Source organism: Anomaloglossus baeobatrachus, chromosome 1, assembly GCF_048569485.1.
Source record: "Anomaloglossus baeobatrachus isolate aAnoBae1 chromosome 1, aAnoBae1.hap1, whole genome shotgun sequence".
NCBI classification, from domain to species: domain Eukaryota; kingdom Metazoa; phylum Chordata; class Amphibia; order Anura; family Aromobatidae; genus Anomaloglossus; species Anomaloglossus baeobatrachus.
In genome coordinates, this window is record NC_134353.1 from 936,027,217 (window position 1) to 936,046,306 (window position 19,090).

At 50.2% G+C, this 19,090-nt stretch overlaps 1 protein-coding gene across 1 annotated transcript in view; it reads left to right on the forward strand.

Moving 5' to 3' along the window:
- LOC142256577 (class I histocompatibility antigen, F10 alpha chain-like) overlaps positions 1 to 1,418 on the forward strand; it is a 139,329-nt gene extending 137,911 nt beyond the window's left edge. Inside the window, exon 8 of the mRNA XM_075328334.1 lies at positions 1 to 1,418. This exon is cut by the window's left edge and continues 938 nt beyond it. The gene's annotated coding sequence lies outside the window, so the exon portion shown is untranslated.
- Positions 1,419 to 19,090: the final 17,672 nt, after the last annotated feature.

Below are 19,090 nucleotides of genomic sequence, written 5' to 3' on the forward strand. Positions count from 1 at the left end.
TCAATCCGGCTGTACAAGCTATGCAACGGATGCGGTGAAAACACCGCATCCTTTGCATACGTTTTTCCCATGCGGCCCGTCCGGTTTTTGCCGCTTGCGGCATGCTACTGAGCATGCGCAGTGGCAAAAACCGCATGCGGCGGCCGGATGGGGTTTTTGCCGCATCCGGCCGCCATAGGCATGCATTGAAAAATGCGCCACATCGGCCGGATGCAGCGCAATGCGTTTTTTTTTTGCCGCACGAAAAAACGTGCCAGGCAACGTTCCATCCAGCCGCCGCATCGGCTAAATCTGCCGCATGCGGCAAAAACCGGATGGAATGCAAGGCCATGCGGCACTAATTAAAGTCTATGCAGGAAAAACGCAACCGGCAGCAAAAAAAAAAAACGGTTGCGATTTTCCTGCAAAGTGCTGGATTGTGCCGCATTGCAGAAACCGGAGGTGTGAAAGCAGCCTAACACTGATGATACATGTTATATGGCAGGTTTACTCCAAGGTCATAATCAGGTGATGTTCTGTTGATTTCCAGTCACATTTATTGGGTGATTGCAATAAAGTTTTCTGTGACGTTTTTACATCTTTCTATTTCTTACATTGATTCTCAATGACAGCGCATTATACTGAGGACGGGATCGGTGTATATAACATTATGTCACTTTATTTCAGGCTTTTTGCACTCGCTTTAGATTTTCTGTATTTGGGTTTCATCTTATTGTACTTTAAGCTTATTCTAATTTGTGATTTTTTTTTTATTGATTTGATATCATAACAGCCAAATGTTGTATTATACCGGAGGTGTCATTACCCATTCTTACAGACATGTCTGCCGGAAACAGACAAGCAGAATAAGATCATCCCCGATAAGACGGAGCTGCCGAGCGCTCGCCATTATCAGCTACGGACTGAGATTTACAATGTGGGGAAATATCGCGGTCTGTGTCATGTGATCTCAGAGGGAAGAGGATGATGGGAGTTGTTACTTAAAGGGACAATTTTACTACAGAAAATATTGGTGCGGCTCTATAGATCCTAGTACAACAATAAAGATGACACCTGTTTAGTATGAGAAATCAAGCATTGAAGTTATATGCAGATTAGCTAGGCAGTGCACATCTAATATACTGACACGCCCCCAGTGCACTTCCAGACTAATTTGCACGTTTCTTCACAGCTTGATTTTTCAGCACTGACACATGAGACCTGTACAGCCGCACACATGGCTCCTGTAGTAAATCATGGTGGCAGATTCCCTCTGAGAGCAGCTGATGGTTTTACCAGTAATGTGAATGTATCGAGTAATAATCCAGGATGAGACTGTCAGCGCCTCCATTGTGTGGAGCGGATATAATGGATCTTACAGGATTTCCTGATCTCATCATCCAATCTATAAATAAAGAATGTTTACACCGAGGTCACAATTGTCTTTTTCTGTTACTTGTACTGTGTCATTATTTTACTATTCAGAAATGCTCAGTCCCGGAGCTGCTCAGTCTTCTGATAGTGGCCGCACCTGGGTACTGCACATCCGCCTTTCATTAAAATTAATAGGGGGTGGATGTGAAGTACCCACCCGCGGCCACTATCGGAAGACGTTGTCGTTTATGGAACTGAGTATTTCCGGCACCGATAACAGCTGATCAGTGGGGGTGCCGTGTGTCGGACCCCGGCCTAAGGATAGGCTATCAATATTAAAGTAGTGGAATACCCCTTTAATGCACCTCAATAAATTAAAATATCATCAAAAAGTTAAATTTATTTCAGTAATTCAATACAAAAAAGGAAACTCACTGGATGTAAGCCATAATCAACAGAAATAAACACGTGAAATAGATCTCTCTGTGTGTAATGAGTCTTTATAATATATAGGAATAGATCCCTCTGTGTGTAATGACTATATAATATATGCATTTCCCTTTTTGTATTGAATTACTGAAATAAATTAACTTTTTGATGATTAATGATTTTGATTTATTCTAATTTTTTTAGATGCTCCAGTAACACAGAGGAGTTTGTATCCAGCTGTGAATGTATAGTGGATATTGGCTGTAACCTATTGTCCTGGGAAGCTTATGGAGAGTTAGAAAAAGACATCACACCTTTCCCATTGTGTAATGCACGTGTTTGTCACATGTTGGGTGGCGATGTTTGGTGCGGGCTCAGGCGCTGTACCCGCTCTACACACAGCCAGCATCCGCCTCTAACAGCAGTGACCAGGGAAGAAGGGAATTTTGTTTACTTACCGTAAATTCCTTTTCTTCTAGCTCTAATTGGGAGACCCAGACAATTGGGTGTATAGCTATGCCTCCGGAGGCCGCACAAAGTATTACACTAAAAAGTGTTAAGCCCCTCCCCTTCTGCCTATACACCCCCGTGCTCCCACGAGCTCCTCAGTTTTGGTGCAAAAGCAAGAAGGAGGAAAAAAAAAAAATTATAAACTGGTTTAAAGTAACTTCAATCCGAAGGAATATCGGAGAACTGAAACCATTCAACATGAACAACATGTGTACACAAAAAAACAGGGGCGGGTGCTGGGTCTCCCAATTAGAGCTAGAAGAAAAGGAATTTACGGTAAGTAAACAAAATTCCCTTCTTTGTCGCTCTATTGGGAGACCCAGACAATTGGGACGTCCAAAAGCAGTCCCTGGGTGGGTAAATAATACCTCGTAAGAGAGCCGTAAAACGGCCTCTTCCTACAGGTGGGCAACCGCCGCCTGAAGGACTCGTCTACCTAGGCTGGCATCCGCCGAAGCATAGGTATGCACCTGATAGTGCTTCGTGAAAGTGTGCAGGCTCGACCAGGTAGCCGCCTGACACACCTGCTGAGCCGTAGCCTGGTGCCTCAAAGCCCAGGATGCGCCCACGGCTCTGGTAGAATGGGCCTTCAGCCCTGAGGGAACCGGAAGCCCAGCCGAACGGTAAGCTTCGATAATTGGCTCCTTGATCCACCGAGCCAGGGTTGATTTGGAAGCCTGTGACCCTTTACGCTGGCCAGCGACAAGGACAAAGAGTGCATCCGAGCGGCGCAGGGGCGCCGTACGAGAAATGTAAAGTCTGAGTGCTCTCACCAGATCTAACAAGTGCAAATCCTTTTCACATTGGTGAACTGGATGAGGATAAAAAGAAGGTAAGGAGATATCCTGATTGAGATGAAAGGGGGATACCACCTTAGGGAGAAATTCCGGAACCGGACGCAGAACCACCTTGTCCTGGTGAAACACCAGGAAGGGAGCTTTGCATGACAGTGCAGCTAGCTCAGACACTCTGCGAAGTGAAGTGACTGCTACTAGAAAAACCACTTTCTGCGAAAGGCGTGAGAGAGAAATATCCCTCATTGGCTCGAATGGTGGTTTCTGAAGAACCATCAGCACCCTGTTCAGATCCCAGGGTTCTAACGGCCGCTTGTAAGGAGGGACGATGTGACAAACCCCCTGCAGGAACGTGCGTACCTGTGGAAGTCTGGCTAGGCGCTTCTGGAAAAACACAGAGAGCGCTGAGACTTGTCCCTTAAGGGAGCCGAGCGACAAACCCTTTTCCAGTCCAGATTGAAGGAAGGACAGAAAAGTGGGCAAGGCAAAAGGCCAGGGAGAAATACCCTGAGCAGAGCACCATGACAGGAAAATTTTCCACGTCCTGTGGTAGATCTTGGCGGACGTTGGTTTCCTAGCCTGTCTCATAGTGGCAATGACATCTTGAGATAATCCTGAAGACGCTAGGATCCAGGACTCAATGGCCACACAGTCAGGTTGAGGGCCGCAGAATTCAGATGGAAAAACGGCCCTTGAGATAGCAAGTCTGGTCGGTCTGGTAGTGCCCACGGTTGGCCGACCGTGAGATGCCACAGATCCGGGTACCACGACCGCCTCGGCCAGTCTGGAGCGACGAGGATGACGCGGCGGCAGTCGGCCCTGATCTTGCGTAACACTCTGGGCAACAGAGCCAGCGGAGGAAACACATAAGGGAGCTGAAACTGCGACCAATCCTGAACTAAGGCGTCTGCCGCCAGAGCTCTGGGATCTTGAGACCGTGCCATGAACGCCGGTACCTTGTTGTTGTGCCGTGACGCCATGAGGTCGACGTCCGGCACCCCCCAGCGGCAACAGATCTCCTGAAATACGTCCGGGTGAAGGGACCATTCCCCTGCATCCATGCCCCGGCGACTGAGATAATCTGCTTCCCAGTTTTCCACGCCTGGAATGTGAACTGCGGAGATGGTGGAGGCCGTGGCTTCCACCCACAGCAGAATCCGCCGGACTTCCTGGAAGGCTTGCCGACTGCGTGTGCCGCCTTGGTGGTTGATGTATGCCACCGCTGTGGAATTGTCTGACTGAATTCTGATCTGCTTGCCTTCCAGCCACTGCTGGAACGCTTTCAGGGCAAGATACACTGCCCGTATTTCCAGAACATTGATCTGAAGCGAGGACTCTTGCTGGGTCCACGTACCCTGAGCCCTGTGGTGGAGAAAAACCGCTCCCCACCCTGACAGACTCGCGCCCGTCGTGACCACAGCCCAGGATGGGGGTAGGAAGGATTTCCCTTTCGATAATGAAGTGGGAAGAAGCCACCACCGAAGGGAAGCTTTGGTCGCCTGCGAGAGGGAGACGTTCCTGTCGAGGGACGTCGGCTTCCTGTCCCATTTGCGTAGGATGTCCCATTGAAGAGGACGCAGGTGAAACTGCGCGAAAGGAACTGCCTCCATTGCTGCCACCATCTTCCCCAGGAAGTGCATGAGGCGCCTCAAGGTGTGTGACCGACCTTGAAGGAGAGATTGTACCCCTGTCTGTAGTGACCGCTGCTTGATCAGCGGAAGCTTCACTATCGCTGAGAGGGTATGAAACTCCATGCCAAGGTATGTCAGCGATTGGGCCGGTGTCAGATTTGACTTTGGAAAATTGATGATCCACCCGAAACTCTGGAGAGTCTCCAGGGTAGCGTCGAGGCTGTGTTGGCATGCCTCTAGAGAGGGTGCCTTGATCAACAGATCGTCCAAGTACAGGATCACCGAGTGACCCTGAGAGTGGAGGACCGCTACTACAGTAGCCATAACCTTGGTGAAAACCCGTGGGGCTGTTGCCAGGCCGAACGGCAGTGCCACGAACTGCAGGTGTTCGTTCCCTATGGCGAAGCGCAAGAAGCGCTGGTGCTCTGGAGCAATCGGTACGTGGAGATAAGCATCTTTGATATCGATCGATGCAAGGAAATCTCCTTGGGACATTGAGGCGATGACGGAGCGGAGGGATTCCATCCGGAACCGCCTGGTCTTTACGTGTTTGTTGAGAAGTTTCAGGTCCAGGACAGGTCGGAAAGACCCGTCCTTCTTTGGGACCACAAACAAGTTGGAGTAAAAACCGTGGCCCTGTTGCTGAAGAGGAACAGGGACCACCACTCCTTCTGCCTTCAGAATGCCCAGCGCCTGCAGAAGAGCCTCGGCTCGCTCGGGAGGCGGGGATGACCTGAAGAATCGAGTCGGGGGACGAGAGGTGAACTCTATCTTGTAACCGTGAGACAGAATGTCTCTCACCCAACGGTCTTTTACCCGTGGCAGCCAGGTGTCGCAAAAGCGGGAGAGCCTGCCACCGACCGAGGATGCGGAGTGAGGATGCCGAAAGTCATGAGGAAGCCGCTTTGGTAGCGGCACCTCCGGTGGTCTGTTTAGGACGTGACTTAGACCGCCATGCATCAGAGTTCCTTTGATCTTTCTGAGGCCTTTTGGACGAGGAGAATTGGGACCTGCCCGCGCCCCGAAAGGACCGAAACCTCGACTGCCCCTTCCTCTGTTGGGGTATGTTCGGTTTGGGCTGGGGTAAGGATGTATCCTTTCCCTTGGATTGTTTGATGATTTCATCCAAACGCTCGCCAAACAATCGTTCGCCAGAAATTGGCAAACTGGGTAAGCGCTTTTTGGAAACAGAATCTGCCTTCCATTCCCGTAGCCACAAGGCCCTGCGGAGTACCACCGAATTGGCGGCTGCAACCGCCGTACGGCTCGCAGAGTCCAGGATAGCATTAATAGCGTAAGACGCAAATGCCGACGTCTGAGTGGTTATAGACGCCACCTGTGGCGCAATTGGCTGCGTCAATTTGCGCTTGACCTGCTGAGATAGCTTGTAGCGCCCATACGGCTGCGAATGCTGGGGCAAAAGAAGCGCCGATAGCTTCATAGATGGATTTCAACCAGAGCTCCATCTGCCTGTCAGTGGCATCTTTGAGTGAAGCCCCATCTTCCACTGCAAGTATGGATCTAGCTGCCAGTCTGGAGATTGGAGGATCCACTTTGGGACACTGAGTCCACCCCTTGACCACGTCAGGGGGAAAGGGATAACGTGCATCCTTAAGGCGCTTAGAAAAACGCTTATCTGGACAAGCATGGTGATTCTGGACTGCCTCTCTGAAATCAGAGTGGTCCAGAAACATACTCGGTGTACGCTTGGGAAACCTGAAACGGAATTTCTCCTGCTGGGAAGCCGACTCCTCCGCCGGAGGAGCTGAGGGAGAAATATCCAACATACGATTGATGGACGCAATAAGGTCGTTCACTATGGCGTCCCCGTCCGGAGTATCAAGATTGAGAGCGGCCTCAGGATCAGAATCCTGATCAGCTACTTCCGCGTCATCAACCAGCGATTCCCCTCGCTGAGACCCTGAACAATATGATGATGTCGAGGGAAAATCTAAGCGAGCTCGCTTAGTCGGTCTGGGGCTGGGGTCTGTGTCAGAACCCTCAGCTTGGGTTCCATGAGATACCCCGGGAGGACATTGTTGGTCCAGCTGAGGTGGGCCAGGGAACAAAGAATCAACAGAGTCCCTGTGCTGAGATACCGGTCTGGACTGCAAGGCTTCCAGTATCTTAGCCATAGTCTCAGAGAGTTTTGCAAACTCCGTCCCTGTCACCTGAACAGTGTTAGCAGGTGGCTCCCCCTGGGCCCCCCCTAGCAGAGGCTCTGGCTGAGAAAGTGCCACAGGGGCCGAACAGTGCCTACAATGAGGGTCAGTGGAACCTGCCGGTAGCGGGGGTCGTACATGCGGCGCAGGCAACATAATAAGCCTGTGTTTTGGCACCCCTGCCTTTCGTGGGCGCCATGCTATTATCTTCTCTGAGCAACACAATAGGGTATATAGCCAGAAATCAACTGTGCACTATACGGTGTAAAATAAACATATAATGTTACACTACTGCACAATGGGGCTAGCACCACAGGTGCTGCTTACCACCCGCTTAAAGCGGTTGTGCGGTCACCAGAGTCCCTGCCTGGGTCTCCCAGATTTTGTCCCCCTCTGCAGCGTCCGAGGAGCTGACAGGAATGCGTCCTGAGGAGAGGAGAGAGCCGTGGGCGTGACCCAGAAAGAGCGGGAACTGGTGCCTGCACTGTGCACAGTGAGGGGAGTGGAGTATGCAAAGCATGCTCCAGCCCTCAGTGCTGCTCGTTCTGTGCAGCGTCCCGCCCTTCCCCTGCCTGTCAGGGCTGTGGGCGGGGGGAAAGGAAACTAGGCCGCAAAAAGCCGGGGACTCTAGTAATAAACGCGGCCGCCGTAAAAGCGCGGCCGGCGTGGAAGTCCCCGGCACACTACAAGTCCCAGCCGCGCCGCAGTGTTTCCATGGCAGCGGCGGTCAGTGCGGCAGTTCCTATACATAAACACACTCAGGAACGCTGAGTGTGTAATGGCACATATTAACCCGGTCAGCGCCACGGTCCCCGGTGCACTAGCACACCCAGCAAAGCTGGAGTGTTGCTGTGCGCGGTCCCCACGGGGACACAGAGTACCTCCAAGTAGCAGGGCCATGTCCCTGAACGATACCCGGCTCCTATCCAGCAGGCTCCACAGGAGTTGTGGATGAAGCACGGTCTCCTGTGCCTGGAGACCGATAGGATCCCACTTCCACCAGAGCCCTGAGGGGGATGGGGAAGGAAAACAGCATGTGGGCTCCAGCCTCCGTACCCGCAATGGATACCTCAACCTTAACAACACCGCCGACAAGAGTGGGGTGAGAAGGGAGCATGCTGGGGGCCCTATATGGGCCCACTTTTCTTCCATCCGACATGGTCAGCAGCTGCTGCTGACCAATCTGTGGAGCTGTGCGTGCGTGTCTGACCTCCTTCGCACAAAGCAAAAAACTGAGGAGCCCGTGGGAGCACGGGGGGTGTATAGGCAGAAGGGGAGGGGCTTAACACTTTTTAGTGTAATACTTTGTGCGGCCTCCGGAGGCATAGCCTATACACCCAATTGTCTGGGTCTCCCAATAGAGCGACAAAGAAAGTTGTGATTCCTGCTGGTTAAGCCCTTAAGTGTTGCTGTTGTCGCGGGCGGGGAGGGCGCTGCGCTCACCCACTGCTCGGGTCCGACACGGCTACTGCTTCGCTTGCTGCTCGCTCGGTCGGTGGCTCGAGCGGTGGGCCGGATCCCGGGGACTCGAGCGGCGCTCCTCGCCCGTGAGTGAAAAGGGGATTTGGTTTTGGGGATTTGATTGCCCGTGACGCCACCCATGGTTGTGGTGAGGTTGTGACACCACCGCTGCTCTGGACGGGGATCCCGGGAGCGATGACTGGGAGCAGCTTGGATGTTGGTTCTCCCCTCCGTGGGTAGGGGGTTGGTTGTCCCGGGGCCCGGTGAGGGTTAGGGATGGCAGGCGGGTTACGGGGCCTGGTGAGGTGCAGGGTCGCGGGGGCAGCGCTGTGCCGCACGGCACAGTGGTACTCACTCAGACAATGACGAATGCAAAGTCCTTGGTAAAACACACGGCTGGATGGACGGGTCCCACAGGCGGCTGCGGTGTATTTCCCCTGACCCAGTTTAGTAGTGTAAGTCCTTTCCTGCCCCTTCGTGTACGCTCCTCCTGCGCTCCGGTTTCCAGCTGGCTCCCCGGTTCAGTACCGGTGGGCCACCGCCCAACCCCCAGCTACCTACGGTTCCACCAAAACTGTCTTCCCGGCTCCCGCAGACGGCCACTACCGCTTGCCTCACTGGCTACACGAGGGACCTAGGCTCCACCCTAGGCACCAGTCTGCGTCTGCCTCTCTGCAGACCTTCTCTCTCTTCCTCTGCCTGGACTTATCTGAGCTGGTTTTTGCCTCAGGCCAGCTAGACTTCTCGGTGGGCGTGCCTATCTGCTTGACTCCGCCCACCTGGTGTGTCTGTCTGAACCCGAGGGAAGAAATCAGGTCTCACTGGGGATGTCTGTTGTGAACTGCTGGGGGTGGGGTTGTGTGTGTGTTACCTGTGGCCCCTGGCTTGTCCAGGGCGCCACACTGTCAATCCCTGACAACAGCATTTAGAGTGTGTGATCAGGGTGGCGCCATTTTGGTTGCTCATCTCCACTCGACCATGAAGGGATCAAACTGTGCCATGACAGATAGGGGCCGACTGAAGCCCCCATACCTAGCATCTTGGCATTTATGTGAAGTTCAGCCAAAGACTGGACTACAAAGGAGACCCTAATTTTACCAATGTAATGCAGTACTGTAGAATTTACTCTTATATTATTTTTTAGTTATTTTAAGAAAAAAAAAGGTTTATAAATACAATGCAATTTATGGAGCATCTTGTATTAAAAGGAATCTGTCAGGAGGCTTTTGTTACATCATTTAAAAGCAGCAAAATGTAGGAAAAAAAAAGAGACCCTGAATCTAACGATGCATCACTGTGATTACCAGGTGCAGCTGTACTGACACACAGGGTTTAATTTTAGTATGTAGCAGAGTTGAGAATGCTGCTCCCCTACACCAGGCTGTGTATAGGCATTGAGAAGCTGCTAATCACAGCACAGGACTCAAAATATGGGAAAGCTGCCAACATCAGTCTTCAAGATATCAGCCAGGAGCGTAACTACAATGGGTGCAGGGGTTACAATCACACCTGGATCCTGGAGGCTAGGGGGCCCCAAAAGCCCTTTTGGCCTATATGACAAGACCAATGCTATAAAAAAAATTGCAATAACCGAGGACACTGTTGGAGCTTTTGCATTGGGGCCCATGAGCTTTAAGTTACTCCATTGACAGCTGCACTAACCACTAATCTACTGGACCATACAGGACGTATTCTGCCACACGACAGCTGTAATGTATTTCTGCGGCAGGAGCAAGACCGCTATTAATAGAGACCTCTGATGAGGGAATATCTCTGATTCCTGCACATATTGTGTGTGATCAGCTCGTATATCAAACACCTTTCTTACACGCCAAAAATAGATATGAGAACAGGTGGAGGAGTCGTCTGCTGCAGATATAATGCTGCGTTACTCAATAAACCGCAAGAATAAACTCCAATAAAAGGTGTGAAAATAGCGGCGCTCCCCAACTGTGATAGCGCTCGTCACATTATTATATCCAGTGATGAGCAGCGCTTTACAGCACAGGGAAGGAGCGGGAAGCGTCACAGACAACGTCCGCGTCTCGTGTGCACAGGTTTCTACAGGACGGTATAATAAGTAAGTATCTGGAGAGGGGTCAGTCTGGGCTGGAGGACAGCCATATGAGCTATAAGGCTGATCTGTGTATACAAAGCTCCCCAGACTTGTCATCCCCCTCACTGCCCCCTACAGGTCTGCAGCGGAGTGACAGAAGCTCTCCTTGTGGAGGAATATGGAGGAGTCTCCACAATTACCTCAGAGAAGTGACATATAATGTGTGAGGGGATCGGCCTGTAGATAAATGAGGCAGCGATGGCGTCATTCCCCTCAGAGATGACAGGACTGAGCTCCATCGCTTCTGAGGTGATTATATGTTGTGGGCCCATAGTGGAGCCACCGCTCTGATCACAGGACGCCGCCATATTGTCTTACAGAGGCGTCTGTAGACACGAGCTCCGGCCGTATACAGCAGTAACCGCCGTCCTGGTATACGGCAGCGGCTCTACAGTCACACAGTATATATCTGATAACACAGAGAAGGGGAATAATGGCGGTGATATATAATATATCAGTCAGGAGAGAAGTTCTCCCCTCATAGATACACAGAAATATCTATCAGCGGTGATAAGACCGGGCTCTGACTACAAATACAGATTCCCAGGATTCTAGAGAAGTCCTGAGCAGCCGCTACATTCCCCCTCACTCACTCACCGTCTGTAGTAATGGAGGGAGGATCTGCTGCAGCTCTGAGGTAACACACAATGCTCTGCTCCTCCTGGGACACGTCTGTGTGTGAGGAGAAAATCTGAGGTAAAGGCTGACCTGGGCGGAGCCTCACCTCAGAGGAAACTCTGCTCCAATGAGAACATCACCTGAGGAGAAGCCACGCCCCAATCAGGACATCACCTGAGGAGAAGGGCTCACTCACACTTGCGCTATTTTGACGCAAATGGAATCCGTCAGTAATGTAGTACAGTTCATTTATTTACAGTGGAAGCGTGACATCATGTGGACAGAAGCGGGTACTGCACGACACACACACGCGCCATAGTAACGCGCTTCCACTGTAAATAAATGAACTGTACTACATTAGTGACGGATCCCGTTTGCGTCAACATAGCGCAAGTGTGAAACTAGCCGAAGCCCTGCCCCAATCAGGACATCACCTGAGGAGAAGCCCCGCCCCAATCAGGACATCACCTGAGGAGAAGCCCCGCCCCAATCAGGACATCACCTGAGGAGAAGCCCCGCCCCAATCAGGACATCACCTGGAAGGAAAAAAGTGGAGTAAAATACACAAGTTTTGCTGCGTTTTACCTGCAGATTTGATGCATTTTCTTGCGTTATTTTTCCCGTTCATTTGAATGGAGACAACCGATGTAAAACACTGGAGGAACTGAAGCTGCAGATTTAAAATAAAAACAACTTTGGTTCAAATCCACAAGGAAATAATAAGCAGCGTGTGCCGGAGAGGTCAAGAATCTCATTCACTTTGTTGATTCGGTAAAAAACACAACAAGAAAAGCAACATGTGAACAAGCCCTAAAACAGCTCAAATAACACCTGAATATTATCCAGTCCAGACAATAGCGGATATAAATCACAAGGAAACATAATTCCCAGATGCTCACCCCTCCTTATATACCAGGGGTCTCAAACTCAACAGGATGTATGGGCCACACATATAAAAAAAAAATGGAGAGGGGCCGCATTCTTTGCAGGGCAAAGTGACATTTTTAGGCTATGTGCGCACAGTGCGTTTTTCGCGGCGTTTTTGCGCGTTTTTCGGGTGCGTTTTTGGCCTCAAAACTGCACGACTTTGCTTCCCCAGCAAAGTCTATGAGTTTTCAATTTTGCTGTCCGCACACAACTGTTTTTTTAAGCTGCGTTTTTGAGCTTGAAAAAAAAAAATGGACATGTCAATTCTTTCCTGCGTTTTTCTGCGTTTTCCCCCCATGCAATGCATTGGAAAAACGCAGCAAAACGCAGAGATCAAAAACGCAGCAAAACTCAGCCAAAAACGCACCAAATCGCGGTAAAAATGCATGCTTTTTTTCGACGCAGGTGCGTTTTTGTGCGTTTTTAGCGGCCAAAAACGCACAAAAACGCAGCGTCAAAAAAACGCAGTGTGCCTAAGTGATTCCATGGGTTTTTTTCTACACACCGTTTGCATCACTTTTTTGAACATTTGATGCTTGTTTACTATGACAAACCTGCACTTTTTTGTTTAGTTAAGTTTATATGTAAAAATGCATTTTTAATGGAAAAAAAAATGTCATGCTTTATTTTGATTTTTTTTTTTACATTTTATCACCTTCTTGTAATATTGTTTTACAATTAACAGCATCATATAGTAATCTTAGCTAACGTCTTGTAGTAATCTCCCCATCTGTGTGCCCTGTAGTAATGTTCCCATCCTTGTAGTATTGTGCCCATCCTTGTAGTATTGTGCCCTGTAGTATTGTGCCCATCCTTGTGCCCTGTAGTAATGTGCCCATCCTTGTGCCCTGTAGTATTGTACCCATCCTTGTGCCCTGTAGTATTGTGCCCATCCTTGTGCCCAGTAGTATTGTGCCCATCTTTGTAGTATTGTGTCCAGTAGCATTGTGCCCATCCTTGTGCCCAGTAGTATTGTGCCCATCTTTGTAGTATTGTGTCCAGTAGCATTGTGCCCATCCTTGTGCCCAGTAGCATTGTGCCCATCCTTGTGCCCAATAGTATTGTGCCCATCTTTGTGGCCTGTAGTATTGTGCCCATCTTTGTAGTATTGTGCCCAGTAGTATTGTGCAGATCCCTGTGCCCAGTAGTATTGTTCCCATCTTTGTAGTATTGTGCCCAGTAGTCTTGTGCCCATCCTTGTGCCCAGTAGTATTGTGCCCAACCTTGTGTCCAGTAGTATTATGCCCATCATTGTAGTATTGTGCCCATCCTTGTGGTATTGTGCTCAGTAGTATTGTGCCCATCTTTGTGCCCTGTAGTATTGTGCCCAGTAGTATTGTGCCCATCCTTGTGCCCTGTAATATTATGCTCATCATTGTGCCGCATAGTATTATACACATCCTTGTGCCCTGTAGTTTTGTGCCCAGTAATATTGTGCCCATCCTTGTGCGAAGTAGTATTGTGCTCATCCTTGTGCCAGTAGTTTTGTGCCCAGCAGCATTGTGCCCAGTAGTATTGTGCTCATCCTTTAGTAATACACAAAAAAAAAAATCACCTTTCCTCTGCTCCCTCTTATTAGGCTGCGTGCCCATGATGTGTTTGCAGCGTTTTGGATGCAGCATATTTCAGCTGTGTCCAAAATGCTGCGATGTACAGTACAAGCAAAGTGGATGAGATTTATAGAAATCCCATGCCACTGTGCCTGTGCGGCCTGCAGCAAACACTGACCTGCGGTGCGGCTTTCGCAGCATGTCAGTTCTTAGGTGCAGAGTCGCATGTGCCCTCCCTTGGGAGAACACAGCGAGGAGACCGCAGTGGGCCGAACCCTGATCGCAGACACGGGCAGCCCACGGTCTCCTGCGGAGGAGACTTGCGGCCCCGCAGGTCAGGACCCGCCATGTCCAGGACGCAAGTCCTAATCGTGGGCACGTACCTTAGCTGCTTGTTGCGGCCCACAGACCCCGTGACGATTGTGGTCCTGTGCCGGGGGTCAGCACCGGTAGGGCTTTACAACAGTGGATTAATTTACGGTGCCGCGCAGAAGAGCGCTGTGCATTATAGCAATGGCTGCGCCAGCCAATCAAGTGCAAGGAGGTGACATCCTACAGCGACGTCACTTCTTTGCATCTGATTGGCATCAGTCATTGGTATAGTGCAGGCAGCTCCTCTGCGCGGCACCACAAATGATTCAACTGTAATAAAGGCCTGCTGGCGCTGACCCACGGCACAGGGCCGCAATCATCAGGGGGTCTACAGGCCGCAACAAGCAGCTTCAGGGGCCACACCTTTGAGACCTCTGTTATAAACAGACAGCAGACTTCTCACCCCTCTTTACATACAGACAGCAGGCTTCTCACCCCTCCTTATATACAGACAGCAGACTTCTCACCCCTCCTTATATACAGACAGCAGACTTCTCACCCCTCCTTATATACAGACAGCAGGCTTCTCACCCCTCCTTATATACAGACAGCAGGCATCTCACCCCTCCTTATATACAGACAGCAGACTTCTCACCCCGCCTTAGGCTTCTGCCACACTCACGTGAAATTCACGCACGTGCCGAGAGACACGTATTTTCCCTGCGTGTTGTGTGCAGGTAAGTACGTGTCTCTGGTACGTGCGTGACACGTGTGTTCTACGTGTGCTATCCGCGATAGCACACGTAGAACCGGTAATTAACATACTCACCTGGTCCTTCCTGCTGTCCGCGCTGCTGTCCGTGGTGCTGATCCTCGGTCTCCAGCCTTCCAGTCTCCCCGCTGCTGCTGCTGCCAGGCAGTGAAGTGAATATTCAATGAGAATAATGAGCGGCGGTCGGCAGCAAGAGGCAGCAGCGGCAGAGACAGGAGGGCTGGAGAAGGTGAGTTAATGTTTTGTTTTTTTTTCACTGACGTGTGTTTTCTCCGGCGCGTGTCACACGGGACCGCATCCACACTACACCCGTGTGGTACGGGTGCGGGCCGTGTGACACCCGTGCTGCGGGAGAAATCACTGACATGTCAGCGCTTTGAAAAACGCACACACGTACAAACGCACACGGACACACGTTCCGTGTGGTTTTACGTGTGTGTGCCTGCTACAATAGGGTAGCATTGGTTAACGTGTCTCCGTGCCGCCGGTACGTGTAAAAAATGACAAACACGTGCCGGCAGCACGGATGTGTGGCGCAAGCCTTACATACAGACAGCAGGCTTCTCACCCCTCCTTACATACAGACAGCAGACTTCTCACCCCTCCTTACATACAGACAGCAGGCTTCTCACCCCTCCTTACATACAGACAGCAGGCTTCTCACCCCTCCTTACATACAGACAGCAGGCTTCTCACCCCTCCTTACATACAGACAGCAGGCTTCTCACCCCTCCTTACATACAGACAGCAGGCTTCTCACCCCTCCTTACATACAGACAGCAGACTCCTCACCCCTCCTTACATACAGACAGCAGGCTTCTCACCCCTCCTTACATACAGACAGCAGGCTTCTCACCCCTCCTTACATACAGACAGCAGGCTTCTCACCCCTCCTTACATACAGACAGCAGGCTTCTCACCCCTCCTTACATACAGACAGCAGACTCCTCACCCCTCCTTACATACAGACAGCAGGCTTCTCACCCCTCCTTACATACAGACAGCAGACTTCTCACCCCTCCTTACATACAGACAGCAGGCTTCTCACCCCTCCTTACATACAGACAGCAGGCTTCTCACCCCTCCTTACATACAGACAGCAGGCTTCTCACCCCTCCTTACATACAGACAGCAGGCTTCTCACCCCTCCTTACATACAGACAGCAGGCTTCTCACCCCTCCTTACATACAGACAGCAGGCTTCTCACCCCTCCTTACATACAGACAGCAGACTCCTCACCCCTCCTTACATACAGACAGCAGGCTTCTCACCCCTCCTTACATACAGACAGCAGACTTCTCACCCCTCCTTACATACAGACAGCAGGCTTCTCACCCCTCCTTACATACAGACAGCAGGCTTCTCACCCCTCCTTACATACAGACAGCAGGCTTCTCACCCCTCCTTACATACAGACAGCAGGCTTCTCACCCCTCCTTACATACAGACAGCAGGCTTCTCACCCCTCCTTACATACAGACAGCAGGCTTCTCACCCCTCCTTACATACAGACAGCAGACTCCTCACCCCTCCCTATATACAGTCACCAGGTCCCCTGACTGCTGCTCTCTGCAGGGCAGAAGCAGTAATGTTCTGGGGACTTTAAGAATTAAATAGGTATTCCCATCTCCAAGATCATATCACATTAGTAAGTATCATAATAATGATATTAGCAAATACCTCCAATTAGATATGTAATATACTTCTCCTGATTTAGCCATGTCTCTTATCTTACAGCGGAGGAGACTAATGTGAGGCCGATACATGACGCTCTCAGTATAATTCGCAGATCATTTACCTTTCTATTTTCTAACCAGAACCAGAGAAGTCCAGGGTCCGGGTCATCGCTGTGGTCGTTGCTGTGGTGGTCGCTGTTCTCGGCATTGGTGGATTTCTCCTATATAGAAGTAAGCGTCAGTAATCCTGCACTTCTCATTATAAATTCTGCTAAATAAACAGCAAAAAATGTAACTAATGTTTTTCTCAAACTGTTCTTTGACCCCATTTAGTAAAGTGCATTTGTCACGTGACTGTTTAGAATAATCTGTCCTGTGTACATGAGGAATAACACTTTCTGCCCATTATATGACTTGTATCCTGTATTGTCACCAGTTTTCCCCTCTATAGCTTTTGTCTCTAATGTATAGTCTCTGAGCTAGTTGGTGCAGAATAGCTGCTGTGTATCCCATATACATTTGTGGCCAAAAGTTTGTATGTGACACAAATTTTGGGTTTAACAAAGTCTGCAGTTTCCCTTTTTATAGTGGCAATTTGCATTAACTCTGGATAGTGATGAAGAGTGATCAGATGAAACATGAAAAAATTGCTTGTCTCCATGGCAAGTGATTCCTTGCATGAGCCAGATCAGACATCCCATACTTTGCACTGATGAGGGGCAAGCACCCCGAAACACCGTGTCTGCAAATTGGGATTCTGATCTGGCATATATCCTAACTCATATGCAAAGGATTTTTAAAAATTCACATTTGACTTTTAGGATCGCTATTTCCAATAGGTGGCGCTGCGCTAGAGTTTGTCTCCATTCCTGGAGAGATAACATGGAGACACATACATTTATCATTGCTTTGCATCAGACGTGCTTTACAGGGGGCGTGGGCTGGAGATGGCGCCTGCAGGTCGCATGCAGTGAGAGCTCTGCTGCCTCGACTGATTTCACCGCTTTTTATCAACCCACACGGAGGAATTCTGAGGCCAGATGACGGGGAAAACAGGCCTCCGTTCCCAGGCACCCGCCGAGAGCACCTCCGGTTGCAACGAGCAAGGTATAGCTAAATGCCTTAAGGATCCTGCACATCCCCCTCAGCAGCAGTCATGGCCTGCAACGGCGGGCGGGGTGTGCGTGGCTGTGACTGAGCCGGCCAGCAGTAGCCATTCCCCGGCTTCTCCTCCCCGCTCTGCACACTGTGCAGGAGAACAAATACCGGCTGCCTTAACCCTGTCCCCAGCAAAGCAGATGGCCACATATGAAGATAAGGGCGGGGTGGATGCAGGGACACTGATCACACAAAGCTCCTCTTCCCCTGTCTCTTGTGCCAATCAGCCACAGCATAATGGGCCATCATCTCCTCTCCCACAGCAAACCTATGCCTCGGTAGTGGGCTCAGGAGAGGCTGAAGTACATGGCATTAACCTCTCCCTCCCCGAAATGCCCCTGCAAATGTCTACAGCGGAGCTCAGCTCTGAGATAGCTGCCCTGCGCCTCCTAATCAATGCTCTCCCTACTAAAGCAGACATGGAGGGGTATATCTCCCGTCTGGAGGCAGTTTTTAAGTCAGAAATCCGCTCTGTAAAGGAGGGAATGAATACATTACCCAACTCTGTACCGGCCCCTGAGTCTTCCACACAAGATCTGTATTCCCAACAAAACTCACAACAGCACCTATTAGATCAGCACACCCAGCACATCCACCTCTTGTGTGATATGATAGAGGATGCTGAAAATCGTAACAGAAGGAATAATGTGAGACTCCGGGGCCTTCCAGAATCTGTTGGACCTCAGGAGTTAATGCCTACATTACAAAAGCTGTTTAACGCTCTCCTGGAACGCCCCCCTGAAACACACATTGAAATGGACAGGGCACATCGCACGCTAGGTCCCAAGAATCCAGACTTGGAGAGGCCAAGAGACGTTATTTGCAGATTCCATTTTTTTCAACTGAAAGAATCCATCATGAGGAAAGCGAGAGAAAAAGGTCCCCTGGATTTCAATGGAACTCCTATACAGCTTCTGGCCGACCTCTCACGGTCAACATTAGCAAAAAGGAGGGCCCTGAAACCATTATTGGAGATCTTACGCGACAAAGGCATCCCTTACTCGTGGGGCTATCCATTGCAGCTCCGAGTTAAGAAAGGCTCTAATTTGATCGTATTGCGCTCCCCAGCTGACCTCCCGGACTTTCTCTCGGCCCTGGATCTCCCAAAGACTAAGTTGCTGGACTGGCCATACGCGGCCCCCCTGCCTCAGAGAAGGCCCCGTCGTGGAGGGTCCCCCTCTTCTAACCAACAACTGTAACAGCGACAAAGCCCCAACGCTCCTCAAGGGCCTCATCCAATGGGTCATGAATTTTGGTTTTTACTAAGGTTTTAAGTTCTGTGTGAAGAGAAAAAGGGAGAATGTTACCCTAATACTGGGTGTAAAAATGTTTGCTGTTCTCTTTTTCTCCCCTTCTAGGTTGGACTACCTTCTCTACTGTTACTCCCTGGCATGTAGTTTGGGACTTATTATGGTTTATATTATTATTATTATACCTCTCAGCATCTATTTACAATACTTTTTATGGATGAGATGGATTAAGGCTAGTTTCACACATCCGGCTTTTCATCGGTTTGCTGGATTCGGCGCACGCCAGTACAGTGTGTACAGTACAATGGCAGCGCGGCAACGTCCAGGTCACATGCTCCGGTCACATGACAGCATGTGACCGGAGCTTGTC